Here is a 13,159-nt window from a genome sequence, read left to right on the forward strand (position 1 = left end):
TGGGGAATACTTTGAGGCTCCCTTGCGGTCCTGGATAGCTGTGAAGGGCAGACAATTTTAAAAAGTATGGCATGGACCATGGGAGAGGCCTTGAGGCTCCATCCCGCAGTCCCAGATAGCCTGTAAAGTGATTAGATAGATAGATAGATAGATAGATAGATAGATAGATAGATAGATAGATAGATAGATAGATAGATAGATAGATAGATCAAGTCAAAGACACAACTTTGCAACAGCCCCTTGTTTACATTTATACCATCACACCATACAGATAACTATCCATCTCTTACTTTTTCTCAGGTAATTGAATAAGGAGAGATAATAGGACCACGCAATGAATGATGGATGCATCAACCAGCCACCTTTTCAGAGTAAATTCCTGTCAGTACAAAAGTTGTTCTGAAATCAATAAACCAGAATACAAGAGGGATATTTCCATTACCTTAGTACCCTCTACTGACATTGACAATGCCATTAAGTTGCCCTCCGTATCACACTTTTACTGGAAACCTGTTGATACCGTGTCAAATGTTTATTTTCCAGCAGTCATTTTTCTAAATAAAGTGGGATCACCTTAGCAACGCATTTGCCCTCTAAATCTTCCAAGGTTAGTAGTAGATTGCCAGAGAGTTGTCTAGTTTCCCAGTTTATCTCATCGAGTCCCTTAGCACACCAACGTAATTTTTGTTAGCGCGCCATTGAAGGAGCTGAGTGATCTTTGAAATGTTTGTCAATCCTCCGACAGACATGTCAAGTCTGTACAACAGTGATGTCATTTTGGCAATCTGGACATTTTGTGAATAATTCAATCAGTCCCTCAGACTGATGTGTTCTTTTCAATTTAACTTCACCTGATATATGACTCATCGACGCTAAAGGAGTATTTACTTCAAATTTGCAATGGATTGCAAATCACCGAGGGCAATGATCTGTCTTTTTTATTATTTACAACACATAAAAGGTAACCAGAGTTTAATCTAACGCTGCTTCTCGAAATAGAGAGGAGTGGATGAAGCGTGGTGGGATGTCAGTGCGAAAGTGGCAATTTGATGTATGCATGTCTCACCAATCCTGCTGGTCTATCAAAGTAATTTCTATTTTTTCTTCCAGCGATGGATGCCTGCCATTGTGAATCGTTATTTAAAAGCCAAACAGCTATGTTCACTGCCCAGGAAATGACTTAAATTAAAATCACTGTGAGAATCAAATGAGCCTCATAATGCGACGGGTTCAATGTTTATATAGTGTCAAATATGCATTGCAATTGCTTTTATCAATCTCAGGGCTTGATGGATATATACATCGTATGGGATGCCAGCATTACAAAAATGATTGTTGTCTGTTTATTCCATTTGCAATAGTTAAACCAGTGCAACGCAAAAGTTCATCAATAATGTTTTTATTTGAACATTTTGATTTACAACCAAATAAACAGGGAAACATATCTCAGCATAGACCTCCAAGCTCAAATTGTTGTTGGTACTAAGTGACCTGTCAAACTTGCTAGTAGAAATTCTTGGATACACCATATTACCTGAAAACATATGACATCAAAACCACTCATAAACCTTGGTAAAGCGACATCTGTTGACATTCCCAATGCCCAAAGAACTTTGCTGAATCAGGTTTCCTAACTAGAAATAATTAATGAATAATTATGTGTTTTGAATAATGAATTTTGTAGAAAACGAATAACGTAGAGAAAAATAATGCATGCGTTTAATTATGTGACCTTGGGTATGGCCACCAATGTACACGAAATGTAGTAATTAATGATTAACACTTATGGAATATTGAAAATATATTAGATTAATGTAGTAATATGTCATATATAGGATTCTCAAGTATGCTATAGCTTGATTAATTGTAGGCCTTAACTCAGCAAGTGTCTTGGCCTAGTTTTGCCAGGCCTCATGCAGAAGCTCTATTTCTTAGCGTTTAATAAAAATGCTGACAGAGTGAACTAAACTGTGAAATGTCCATTGTCTTGTTAAAAGTGCTTAACCAAAGCTTTCTGTGAGAACAAGGGACAGGAGACGATGTTTCTAGTAATGTAACAAAATGTGTGTAATGTGTGTGAGATGTACTTTCCCAGGACGCGTACAATGAAGACACTGACTGGAGAGGAAGACGCAACAAATTTGTTATCTGATGAGCCGGATGATGAAGACATCGTAAAGTGGACCAATCAACTTTGCGTGAAGAGCGAAATATTAGAATTCATAGATTTGCTATAGAAATATTATTGGGTAGTGTATAAATGTACAATTGACTGACCAATAGGGAATTAGGGGATAGTATAGGTGACTTCAATATAACAATGTAACAGAGGAGAATTACTCAGAGATACTTTAAGAGAGTTTAGGGGATTATTGCGATATTGAGAGAAGAAGAGACTTTAGAAGAGATTTGAGATTCTGTCATTGGGCTCATACTCTGTGACTGAGAGCCTGATGCTTTGCTGATCGATTGATGACCTGAGGGCGAAGACCGATTCTGCTTGCTGACCCATACCGTGGATAGGTATATATGACAATGTGACTGAATTGCATTTTTATGCCTTTTCATTCTAGGTACTGTAGAAGCCTAATTATTCAGCACCCATTCAGGATACAAACGACTGTTAGCCAGCTCTTTCTAGATAAACATAAAGAATTTATTAGGGATAGAATACAGTAGAAAGGCATGTACATGGAGGATGCTCTGTACTAGTTGTACACGAACAGCCTAATACAAGGAAGTAATACACGATCTTTTATAGTATTAAACCACAAACATAATTCAACGTCTTATTGGTTCTTTGGCATTGACGTATGATTGACGTATGACTACTTCTCCATTATGGCTGAAGGTAGTTTTTCCTATCATACCATATATAGTAACAAAAAGCATAGAAAAGGATTTTACACAAGGTGGCCTACGTGCCTAATATCACATGGTCCATCTTGTGACAGAACTTGAGAACATCACGTACTCAGACTGGTAATTTCCAGAAGGGAGATTGCTTCAGCTAGCATGCAATGACGATGATATTTCATGATGGCTGTTCAGAGAGCAAGCCTTGTAACATAATGCGTTCCTAGCAGTAGCGAATTACATTTGTAGGCCTCTTTACTTAATGATAGGCCTGTGCAGAGATTGTCATTGTGTATCAGAGGGGCCACTAGGCATAGCATACCTAAGAACTGTAAAATGCGATTCCACATTCCGCCCTCTGATACTCAATGACAAATCTAAGGGTCATGGTGTATTGCTCTCATTTATACCTCTTGCTCGTCCCTGTTGTCATCCTTATATCTTTTTCTTCGATAATGTGTGTGTTTCTGGTGACAGGTTTTTTTTCAAGAGTAGGGCCAGGAAGGATGGACAAACTGGTATGAGCACACATATCGTTATCAGTGCCACGAACCCTATCGCTAGTACCTCTACCAACCAGGTACCCCAACCCCTGAACCATGCTGCTATTCGATCCAGCATTCCTCCAACGTCTGTCCCATCTGCCACTCCTTCTTCTACCTTCTTTATTTCCTCTATTTCCTTTCTTATGTTCCCACTGTTATCCGGTGTATACACGCAGCATTCCTGATGGATCACAGTACCGACCCCTCCCTCTTTTGCCAGGATGGTGTCTAGCGCAAGCCTATTCTGGATTACAAGTGCCCTCATGTCTCTGAGTTCCTCAGTGATGTTCCCTAAGGCTGCTGCGGTGTTGCTGGCTAGCCCTTCCACTAATTCGGCCAATCTGTGAATTTCATATTGTGAGTGTGCTATCCCTAATCGCATAACTATGATCCCCTCTATTACTATTACCACATCCACCCACGTTGGTGTCCTCTTCCTGCGCACCCCGCCAAGTGTTCTCTTTTCCCCCTTCTGTAATTCTGTTCTATGCGCCATTTTTGGTAGCACGAATGCTAGGTAGCAGGTACCTTGCCATCCTGCTGACAATTTAAACAATGCAGATGTCCCGCATATAATAAATATTCCTTTGGGAGGTGTCAGGCCTATGGACAAGCCTGTTGTGTCATTTCTTTTGTAGTCCAGGCTCAATGTTGTATTGCAAATACTATGTCCCACATCAATTCCGTTTTTGCTAGTGTCTGCATTACCTCTTGAGTATGTGAAACACCATGGTGCCTTTATTTCTGTATCTATGGCCAAGCATGGTATTCGTTGTTCTGAGCCATGATTCCTTTCAGTGTAACCCTTCCCTCTTTCTGTTGTAAATGCATTCAATAAATTCTCTTCTTCTTTCTTCGGATCTAATCTCCTACACTTCTTTCTTCTCCTTCTATTTTCTTCCTTCAATTTATTTTACACTCTTTCTACCAATTTTCCTTGCATATCACCTACATAAGGTTCATCTTCTAAACCATAGTCATCCCTTTTTCTCCTCATTTTTCCTTCGTTTATATTTTCTCTTATTCTCTCCTTTTCTCTTTTCCTTGTTCTCATTCCTTTTAAATTTCCCCTGAACATATCATCTAATATGTTACATGCCACGAATTCTGTGATGGGCATTTGAGTGTAATTTCTTTTCTCCTGGCTAGTGGTCGGTAGGTGGGTACATATATAACAATCAGACACATTTGCTAGTTCTTTGTACAGTGATACCATTTGCACAAATGTATTGTCCTTATAATCTTCTCCATCTTCTTTCCATGTTGTATATTTCACCCATTTTGTTTTATCCTCCACCCTCTCATGTTGTTTTGAGATATTGTTGTTCTCACCACCGGTTGCTCTTTCACCTTGGCCACTTTTGGGGATGTAGTGTTCCTGGTTTAGCCATGGAATATGTATGTCGTCTTTATATACTATCAGGATTGTTGTTAGAACTATAGCTGCTACCGGGGTGAGTAATGCTGTGACCACCACGGGCCACTTCTTCTGCTCCTTTTTCTTATGTTGTAATCTGAAATCCATGTCGCCTTATAGGGTGTCGTCGGATGTGGCTAGCACTTGACACCAGTTCTATTGGTATGTAACCTTTGGTACCTCCTTATTCCTGTAGGAGTGCCACACGAGTAGTCTATTCCTTCTGTATATTTTCGGGCCGACGTTGATTGCTATTTAACACTTGTAGTTATGCAGAGTATAAAGGGATGAATCCCAATGTCCAGTTCTAAGGGAGTTGGGTGCGATAGTCCACTGACCCGAGGGATGGCCCTTTTGTCCTATTTTTGCTATATTCCTAATTGGAAGAGGCACCTCCCAATGGGGCTACAAGCCGCACTGATCCTAGTGACCAGCCGCTTCCGTAGGACTGGGATCTGTACCTCTTGGTGCAAATTGTTCTAGCTGACTTTTAGTATTCTGTTCATTTATATCCTGATGTCTTTTATACTTAAGTGGCCTTGCTTGACTCTCCGACTCCTGTGGAGAGTAGCACGAGCAGTTCTTAAAGAATATCCTGGTGTCTTGAAGGACCCGCTTGCACCCTCCGACTCCTGTGGGGTTGCAGCACGAGCAGTCCAAAAACAATGTTCTGGTGTACCGTTGAACTCGCTTACACTCTCCGACTCCTGTGGGAGTGTAGCACGAGCTGTTCCATCAGTGTTGGCTGGTGGAGCTTTTTGAATGAAGGTTGAACCGCTGTGGTGAAGTTGGCATTACTCTCGTTGGCAATTTTATTGGTGGCTGGTCGTCCTTTGGTCCAGCGGCCTTCTTGGTGTGTGAGGTATGGACCCAGGATGTGATGCCCTCACACTTGACTGCTGTGGCTGTTGTCAACAGGACTTGGTGTGGTCCCTTCCACGGTGGCTGAAGGCAGTGACGTCTGGTGTGGCCTTTACCCACACCCAGTCTCCAGGATGCAGTCGTGTTCTGGTGGTGTACCTTTTTGGTGTAATAGCTGTGGATCCAGGAGGTCAGTCCCTCCTACTTTTCAGGTGACCCAAGCCCAATCTCCCTGTTGGAGATCATGTCCAGGTAGTGTTGTCCAGCCAGGAAGGGCCTGTAGCACCTAATGCTGAAGGTAAGGCAAACTGCTGTCAAAATATCTTATCAGATAATAACTTCTCAGCACCAGACATTTTCATAGGCCAGTCAAACAGTATTTCAGTCGGTGCTCAGTTTGACAACTTTGTCAATGGTGACTTTCTTGACCAATGAAGCAAGCAGCAGTGCATCAATCTGGAACCGCTCAGCAGATGCACAAAATCTTATAAAGGGACATATCTGACTGGTTTATGGGGTAACTAGCACACTCTTAAACTGAAATCAACACTCAAAAAATAAATAACAATTACACTCAGTAACAGTGGAATATTCACACAAACTATTTCACCAAACACATGGTGATCCAAAGTTCAGGAGAGAACACATGTTACACTGGTATACAGCCAGTATTTTTTGGAACATAGCATTGTATCCTATTATTCTATTTCAACACCCAGAATATCTGCATCAATGCTGGAAGGGTTGGGACTTTGCAGGAATCCCCGCCATTAGAAGCCACTTCCCCTTTCTCGTAAAAGTGTGATGTTCTGAAATGCTGATGTTCCTTTAAAATATTATATTTATTTTATTTATTTATATTTGGCACCCTCATCATCAGAAGTATATTACTAATAGCTGTATTGCAGTACTACATAGCACATCCTAAGGTAGTAATAACTCTATCCTAATATAGGTATGTTCAATACCCAAAACCAGTTTGGAGAATATTTAGTTGCAATCTACCAACACATGAAGGCAATTCATGTCACTGTGCACATTAAGATGTACCACAGAGGACTCCCATTAATTATGAAAACATAAAACGTAACATAGACAGACGGATAGAGAAACCACATCTTCTCGTCCATCTTCTGAAACCTAGGAAAAAACATGGATAGAAAAATACTCCTCCTGCCGGCAATTATATGCACATATATATACGTAGATACATACATCCTGCGTCCAGGGTGTATATAAAAAAATCCTATAAACTTTAAAATTAACTGCAACATTCAGCTGTACATTTATTTTACAATTCTACTTGGTCCGTCATGGTAACATATCGCAACAATCCGTGGCTTTGCCCTTAGAGCCTTGCCCTGAGTCTGTGGTTTTCAGAAATGGGGAAGGTAATCTTAACTGCCACAATTTAATACAGGGACCTCGCAGATAAATGCATAAAATAAAATACAATAAAAATAAAACACATTTGTGACAAATGTGCTGCATTTTTACACATTCATTGCCCTTTTGACACCCTGGTTGCACTCACATGACTTCAACATACTACATGTACTGCAGATGTTTAAACATCCACTTGTGTTATTTTATTTTAGCCTCTTATTAAGTGAAATCGATCAGTCACTAACACGTCATGTGTAATTATTAGTACTGCACTAATATGTTTATTTTAAATACCAATACACCTTAGTAGAAGTTTGTTATCACATAACTAACTCACTCTACACCCCAACAAGAACCCACATTTTTATATATCTATTATTTCCTTATATTATTTACAATTAAGCACATAGTAACTCTTCTGTTAATTTCTATATCTCTTCTGTCATTGAACATGACTAAATTATTAGTATGTACTCTATAGAGCTATGAAGAAATGCACAACCAGGGGTATGGAATTACCGTAAACAAATGCCCAGCACAATTCTTCCAGAATGCTCTCTCATCAGATGCAAATATCTGCAGAAGTTTGAAAGCAAAATTTGCTATTCCTTGCTTTCAAAATATCTTCACAAACAATGTAACTAGGAAAGAAACATTCTGCTAAACTACCAAGATATTTTAGGTGTCATTTCTTTGAAGCATCATTTAGTAAAATGTGCGGATGCATGGTGGTATTTCCAAAATGTATATTCATAACGGAAAAATCAATGTTACTTTTTCATCAAAGTTACACATTGCCACAGTAGTTCCTGGCATGAACAAAACTACTTTGTGCCAGTATGCTTCGTATGGAAGAGCAGAATGGTGTCACTACCACTGAAGCCAGTCAATAAACAGAGAGACAGAATTAAAATAACAAAAGGTCTGTGAAAACCAGTTTATGGCAGAATTCTTAAAGAAAATCACAAAGTGCACCCATGGTATCTGTTCCTGCATTAGTGCAGATTTACAGCTTTTATGCATGAGCTAGCATTTAATGAGGCAGACCAGGAAATCGAACTCCTAGACAATATTTGTAAACACCATTTTAGCAGGAGGAAAATATGCATGTGTTCTTACAGGACAAGTAGACTGATGACACAAACTGTCCCATGGACAATTAGACATTTTATAAAATTCCACACTCCTGACAACATATTGTTAACTGCTGCAAATGAATCCTCTGTTCCCTCAAGACTAAATTTGTTCACTGTAAGAATTTTGGCAACCTTTGCATGGTTCAAATATTTTTAAATGTAATCCCTACATAAGAAAGTTCTTATTTGTTGTACACCTGTGGTTCCTAACCTTTTTACTCCTGGGGACCACCAGTGAAACATTACTGGAAGCCAGGTACCCCCAAGCAATTTGCACAATTTAAATTTCAAACATGAAATAATTATTTTATATTGAAAAAAATATGCACAAATCTAAACATTTTATTGGAAATGTTGGTGCTGCATCTCGGCGACTAACTTTTCAATTTTTAGGTTTATTTAGGAAAGGTGAATCCTTCGGGCAATTTTTTTTAAATTATCTCCGGGGCTATTTCTGTTATTATTTTTTAGGTACATGAGATCTAAGAAAGCTTTTATACATAAATATGTGGTGGGGAAAGGAAGTGAACCATAAGTGCCTCTCTTCTCTCCCTATCCTTTTTGTCACATGTAATTAATTTTTATTATAGCATCTCTCATACCAGTGTAGGTGTTGGAGCACTTTACAGGGGAGTACAAGGTGTAGGATTCACATGGCATCCACACTGGTAGGCATTTTTCTAAGAGTGCTTGGTCTGGAGAAGCACAAACTCAGCATTCAGAACACTACACAGTCGTTAGCGTTGTCTTTAATAATAAGAATGTATTTCTACACAGGCAACCCTTTTTTTTTTTTTTTCTTTTGAGCAGCATAAGGAAAATGAAAGACTGGGAAAAAACAGCTTTCTAATTTGTGCTATGCAGCTGGCATGCAGCTCCTTAATTGCAGTTCATAGCTCACTGTGCTAGATTACTATTATGAACTGTACAGTAACTAAAGAATCTCTGTGACAAAAGCAGTAACCCACTGTGTCATCCACATAAAATACTGTTCTTTTCATGATACACATCCTTTGCAGCCTGCATATTAACCATCTGCACTACCTTTCAGTCAAAACAGCCACTGTCCAAAACTCTCATTCCTCCCAGCAGGTACATTAATCACTGGAGTTATCTTGACGCTTTTATTTTCGCTGTACAATGCTCTTTGCAGTGCTTTTAAACCTGCTGAAGAAAGGAATTAATAAATATAAAAACACTCACACACATGTTTCTGTAGAGGCACCAGCTAGAGAAGTGACTTCCTCCCAGCCAGGCCTGGGGACCCCTTGGGAATGTGTCACGGACCCCAGTGGGTCCACGGACTATATGTTGGGAACCACTGTTGTACACTATCCACAGCTGTACAGTGAAATGCTCTCATGAGGATCTTAACCTAAAGCCACTAACAAGTAATAAAGTCAGAATTTTGTGTCTTACTACGTGTGATAACTTAACAATTGAACTTAAATTTTCTATAGTGTGTAAGCATGTTACAGCCATCCCTTGTCTACTTGCAAACCTTTCCCATACTCAGTCTAGTGCCAAATGATAGTGTAGTAATTGGAGAAGTGGTCACATATTTCAGGCCAGTGTATCGCCTTCTTACAATCCTTCCACAAATCTCATGGTACAATAATGCTAAACAATGTATCCAGATCCTTTCAAAGCAGCCCTTCCCATGGCTATTATTCTGTTTAACTCTGTACATTTTTATGTACGTCGAGAGACTGTGTCTTGTGATCTCCAGCTGTGTGTTTGTATTGCTGAGCACCTCCTTCCACATCTTGATGTTATGGATTATGTGATGTGCATACGTGGACATATCCCATAGTAAATTGTGTGATCCCTCTCCCCCCTTGCCAATACACCTTTCCATTTCATTTGATATCTGTTCGTACTTCTGTTCATGTTTTCTAATTGCGTTAGCCACTTCCTCTTTTCCCTGGCTATGGAATAACTGTCTAATTCTTTCACAAGGTCTCTTACGTTTTGCTTTTATTTTTCACTTCCTCATCCATCAAACGCCATGCCAGGGTGCGGCTTTCACGTCCCATCTCTGCCTGCTGTTGTAGAGGCAGTTCATTGTGTTTGGTCCCTGTTGTGGTGCCCTCAGGCTGTAGTGTATTTCCCAAATGTCTTCAAACAAAATCAATGTTTTGTTCCTGTGACTGTGCACTCGCCACAGGAAGAGAGCTTGACAAGCCCCTATTATCTCTATTTGTTTTTTCGTCCTCCAATCTTCCCTGCCCTTGTCAGCCCCCCACCATGTGGAGGAAACCATTCTTCAGTTCATGCATTTTTTTTTTTAATTTCTTTTTTTAGTGACGGCGTCCACACTGGCGTCCTTTGGGGCGAATCAAGAGATGACAGAATAGTCAGGAGGGAAAGATACACACAGAAAATGCAATAGTGGTGAACAAGTCAGGCAACCACCTGTGACGGCAGAACCATAGACAAGGGTCACAGTACAACTAGCCCTGTGGGGTGATCCTACTCCCACCCCTTGTATCAAATATGTAGTGAGTGCAGGGCGGTGTTTGTACTGTGGGATGTTTGCATATTAAATCAGTCAATTGTCATAAAAATATGTATTATGTTGCCCAGGAGTCCACCCACCTAGTCTTAAATTTTCTAAAAATTCTTATCCTAAAGCGCAAATGCATGCAGTCAAAATAAATCACAGTACACACGGACGCTGACAACACATGCCAGTTCCTCTTAAATGGACACATAGACCCTGGCACCACCTGCCAGTCCACCACCATTCCACATCTGGGCAACTCCCTTTTAACCTGGGGTTGGCTTGGCGCCTACAACACCCTCTCTGGCCAGAGTTATCTGCCCCAGCCCCTCCGGCTGGGGACTGCAAACAGCGACTCACACTGTGTTCTGAAGCAACACCGCTAGTTGCCTCTATTCCTTGGACTTCTTTTTTAACAGTAACAAGCTACATGAAATACAGGAAGCTATTCTAAGTATACAGTTGCTGTGCAGGAAGGAAGGAAAGGTGTAATACACAGAATGCCAGCAGCCGACGAATGGTTATATGTAACCATCTGAATGTTTTCACAAGGTGCATTAGCGGAGCCCGCAACAGAGGACAACAAAAGAAGAAATGCCCTTGGCATGCCACCGGAGACAGAGAAAAAAAAAAATGTCATTATAAAAAAGAGCAGGCTAAGGGGTACGGCAAATAGAAATATTTACCATAAATGCATAACCATTCTATGCAGGAAACATATTAACGAAACACCACAGTTACCTCCCTGTTTCTCAATATTTACACCGAAAATACAGTAGAGCAAACAGCGAGAGCAGGACCACGAAGCAGCAATAGATACTCACGACAGCTCCAGCCTCCGTCGCAGGAGGGGCCCTGTCCAATGGGTTAGCTGTCGCCCCAACCGAAACAGGAGCCGGGCTGAAGGGAGCTATCCGCTGAACGAGACCGCAATTCTTCCACCAAATGTAGAAGCCTAATTATTCAGAACCCATTCAGGATACAAACGACCGTTAGCCAGCTCTTTCTAGATAAACATAAAGAATTTATTAGGGATTAGGGATAGAATAGAAAGACATGTACATGGAGGATGCTCTGTACTAGTTGTACACAAACAGCTTAATACAAGGAAGTAATACATGATCTTTTATAGTATTAAACCACAAACATAATTCAGCGTCTTATTGGTTCTTTGGCATTGACGTATGATTGACGTATGACTACTTCTCCATTATGGCTGAAGGTAGTTTTTCCTATCATACCATATATAGTAACAAAAAGCATAGAAAAGGATTTTACACAAGGTGGCCTACGTGCCTAATATCACATGGTCCATCTTGTGACAGAACTTGAGAACATCACGTACTCAGACTGGTACTTTCCAGAAGGGAGATTGCTTCAGCTAGCATGCAATGACGATGATATTTCATGATGGCTGTTCAGAGAGCAAGCCTTGCAACATAAAGCGAATTACATTTATAGACCTCTTTAATTAATGATAGGCCTGTGCAGAGATTGCCATTGTGTATCACAGGGGCCACTAGGCATAGCATACCTAAGAACTGTAAAATGCGATTCCACAGAACCAACTGCGCTGTCTTGAGTTTCACCAGCTAGATGTTTTTCAAAATTTGTGCTGTAAATTGTCTTGCATGAAGCCCAACATGCTCATGCTAATCTGTGTTAGAAGAGGGTATTCACATGATGACTGATGAACTACAAGGACAAATGTTTGACGAGTTATCTTGCTGAAGTCTATCTATCACATAACTGTATTGCAGCTGACTCTGCTTTTGATTTGTACCCTTGCCTTAAAATGTGTTGTGTTTCAAACTTTGATTAGATTGCATTTCTTCTGTCGCTTTGGTCAACCAGTATTGTTCTTATATGTGTTACATTTGATTTTGAGATTAATCTATATGACTTTAGCATTGTTAATATAAGGGAAATAAAAGTACTACATTTTTACTAAAGGTGTGGTTATTCATGGCTGAAAGGTCATGGTGCGTGATATTTACTGATTCCATTGATTATTGATTTTGACTAATGATTATTGATTATTATGTATTGATTATTGATTATTGTTCATGTATTGGAGCTGTGGTGAGAACATCTTAAATGAGTCAAAAGGTTCATCGACCTATTCACGTTCCCTTGTAAGTTTACTTATTTAGGTCAGACGCGCTAACAGATATGGTAGCAGACTGATGTTTAATCTCTTTAGGAGCTCGACGTAGAAATTTTATACGGAGTGACAGGTGTTGACAGTCATTAAGAATTCAGTAGTATTGAGATTTAGATGATGACATTTGTGGAGAGAATTATGTTCCCTTAAGCCTAGAAATGACTTTTCCAGCTCATGGATTCTGCTAGTGGTGTTGGGTATGTTCCTGGCGTTCTAGTGATAGAGTGAGAGAGATAGGTTAATCGCAGGTGAATTGTGACATATGTGAGAATTTAGGGAGTTTGTGTACTC

This window comes from Pleurodeles waltl, chromosome 3_1 (assembly GCF_031143425.1).
Source record: "Pleurodeles waltl isolate 20211129_DDA chromosome 3_1, aPleWal1.hap1.20221129, whole genome shotgun sequence".
Classification (NCBI taxonomy): domain Eukaryota; kingdom Metazoa; phylum Chordata; class Amphibia; order Caudata; family Salamandridae; genus Pleurodeles; species Pleurodeles waltl.